The sequence below is a fragment of the Balaenoptera acutorostrata genome, chromosome 14 (genome assembly GCF_949987535.1).
Source record: "Balaenoptera acutorostrata chromosome 14, mBalAcu1.1, whole genome shotgun sequence".
NCBI lineage: Eukaryota > Metazoa > Chordata > Mammalia > Artiodactyla > Balaenopteridae > Balaenoptera > Balaenoptera acutorostrata.
Genome location: NC_080077.1, coordinates 66619305 through 66622672, shown reverse-complemented (window position 1 = coordinate 66622672; position 3368 = coordinate 66619305). Strand labels below are relative to the sequence as shown.

The window sequence follows — 3368 nt, the reverse complement described above, 5'->3', positions numbered from 1 at the left end:
ACCACAGAGTGAAGTAAGTCAGAAAGAGAAAAACAAATACTGTATGCTAACACATATATACGGAATCTAAAAAAAAAATGGTTCTATAGAACCTAGGGGCAGGACAGGAATAAAGACGCAGATGTAGAGAATGGACTTGAGGACATGGGCAGGGGGAAGGGTAAGCTGGGACGAAGTGAGAGAATAGCCTTGACATATATACACTACCAAATGTAAAATAGATAGCTAGTGGGAAGCAGCCGCATAGCACAGGGAGATCAGCTTGGTGCTTTGTGACCACCTAGAGGGGTGGAATAGGGAGGGTAGGAGGGAGATGCAAGAGGGAGGAGATATGGGGATATATGTATATGTATAGCTGATTCACTTTGTTATACAGCAGAAACTGACACAACAATGTAAAGCAATTATACTCCAAAAAAGATGTTAAAAAAATAAAATAAAATAAAAAAATAAATGCCACTACTAATCTACCAACATTAGAAGAGGGTATTTATGAGGATTCTCAGCTCTGAAAGGTATGTAATAAAATGGTGAATATCACACAGACTGCAAACAGTGAAGTCTGCCTAGAAGACTGACTTCAAAAAATGGAACTATAACTGAAGATTTATTCTTTTGGAAATGATTTATGCTTTCAAGAATACTGTTAAATATTTTCTAGGAAATATGAATTTATAAGCCATCAAGAAAGAGCATAGGCCAATTTTAGATGGACAATGAGCACATATCACTTTGATGCTACTGTCCAATTGTTGTCCTAATCACTACTAAGCAATGACCCCAGAAATCCAACCACATTTCATTTTGCATCAGTCCACAGGACAAGTACCCCAAGAAGTAACTCCTCAAATCTTGTTTCCCAAAACAAGTTGTAGTGAACATTCATTCATCAGTGATACCAAACTATTATACAATTCTAGGAAACTAGTTACCAAATGATGTTTCAAAGAAAAAAGTAAAATAAAGTGAATAGCAAATAAAAATAAAATTCATAATCAGTTTTATAAAAATATTTTTTAAATGTCAAAGTAAAATTTCATATACTTTGCAATAATTTACTATTATTCTTTATAAAGATAAATTGCCTGACATCATAGAAATAATTTAATTGGTCCTCATTACTTATCTGAAGTATAGTGTCAACAGACCCAGAAATTCAACAAAAACGATAACCCCTTCAGAAAAAAGCTTTTGAGGTACAAAACTCTATTTCATAAAAGACATAGCCTTCATTCAGAAACTGAATGCTTTTATTTTAAAACTCAAAAATATCCACTGAAACTCTCACTGGAAGCATAAAATAAAAACATATTTTTGATAGTCAATAAACAGACAATGTTTAAAAATCAGGTACAAGAAGTGGTGAATTTTAAGGAAGGAACAAAACACCTTAATATTCCCTGGATATTACTTCTGGGCCTTTTGGCTAAGATCAAGTTTAGTATCTGTTCTTATCAGTTTAATATTCCCTGAATATATCAGTAAAAAAAAAAAAAATGTTCCCTGTTACATCTTAAGTCACTACGAATCTTTTTAAATGAGAATTTATAAATGGTTAAATTCCATTTAAATGAAAAATTCACAAAGAATCTTATTATTGATCTTGCAAAATTAAAACAATTTTATTTGTGGCACTGTTGATCTTCTTTAAATATAAGTATATATATGATAAATACTTAGATTGAAGCTATCAATCAGGTGCTCTAGAAATATGCTTTTTAATTTTGTCTACTCAGCATGCCTGTCTTTTTTAGAAATAGCATCTCATTTCATCCGAGTACTGCTTCTTTTTTCACTCTAAACTTAATCATCAACTTGTCATACAATTGCTCACCAACAACATTGAATATTAGAAGGTAATAGTGCAATATCTTTCAAAATCCAAAATAATATGATTTTTCTACATGAAATCCTGTACCAACCCGACAATCAACCAAATCTGACCACTTCTCCCCATATCTCCCAATTCCCTACTATCCTTTCTCATTCACACTACTGAGATCTCTTCCTAACTCTTCTACCTGCCTCCGTTATAGTTCCTGTCCAGATTGTCCTTCACAAAGGAGCCAGAGTGTTTTTTTTTTTCAGAGTGATATTTTTGAAATACAAATCCAAACATGACCACCCTCTGCTGTATGTAATCTGATGGCTTCTCATTGTACTTAGAATAAAGAGAAAATTCCCTACCTGCCCTCTATGCTCTGCAATGGTTTGGCACCAACCTGTCTCCTTTAATCTCAGTCTCTCCCTCCCTACCTCTCTGCCACAGGTATGCTGCCCTCACACCCTTAACCTTACCAAGTTTCTTCATGCTCCAAGACTTTTATACTATATTATTCAGGGAGCAAACTCTTCAGTTCCTTCTTCTAGTAGTAAATTCATACTTATCCTTAAATTTCAGCTCAATAATCCCTTTCTCGAAAAAGGCTTCCTCCATCTTATGTATTAGGTGACTCCTCCCCCATCAGACAGCCTAATGGTATTGAGCACCTCATATGGGAGGCTCTTAAACACAGCTGCAATTTTATATTTTTTGTGTAACTAGTTGGGTATTTTTTGATACAGCATAATAAGTGCCATGAGAATAGAGGCCTTGTCGATTGTCATATTTCCGATACATAGCAGAATGTCTAAATAGATATTTTTCCAAAGAAGACATACAAATGGCCAACAGGTACATGAATAGGTGCTCAACATCACTAATAATTAGGGAAACACAAATCAAAATCACAATAAAATATCACCTCTCAACTGTTCGAATGGCTATCATTAAAAAGTCTGGAGATAACAAAGGTTAGTGAGGATAGGGGAAAAAGAGAACCTTTGTGCACTGTTGGTGGGAATGTAAATTGGTGCCGCCAACATTATGGAGGCTCCTCAAGAAATTAAAAATAGAACCATATGATCTAGCAACTCCACTTCTGGGTATATATACCAAGGAAATGAAGACAGGGTCTCAAAAAGATATCTGCATTCCCATGTTCATTGCAGCATTATTCTCAATAGCTAAGACATGGAAACAACCTAACTGTCTGTCAACAAATGAATGGATGAAGATGTGGTGTATATATATATATATATATATATATATATATATATAAAACCACATATAATATATAATGGAATATTACTCAGCCATGAGAAGAAGGACATCTTGACCTCTGCAGCTACATGGGTGGACCTTGAGAACCTTCATTATGGCAAATGAAATTAGTCAGACGGAGAAAGACAAATACTGTATGATTCACTTACACGTGGAATCACAAAAGCCAAACTTGTAGAAACAGGGACTAGAGTGGTGTTTACCAGGGATTGGAGGGTGGGGGAAAAAGAGACATTTTGGTCAAAGAGTACAAACTTCTAGCTAA

At 34.6% G+C, this 3368-nt stretch overlaps 1 pseudogene; it reads left to right on the top strand.

Annotated features, from left to right (window-relative positions):
- Positions 1-1406: 1406 nt before the first annotated feature.
- Positions 1407-1515, top strand: LOC114235748 (U2 spliceosomal RNA; annotated as a pseudogene).
- The last annotated feature ends 1853 nt before the right edge of the window (positions 1516-3368 follow it).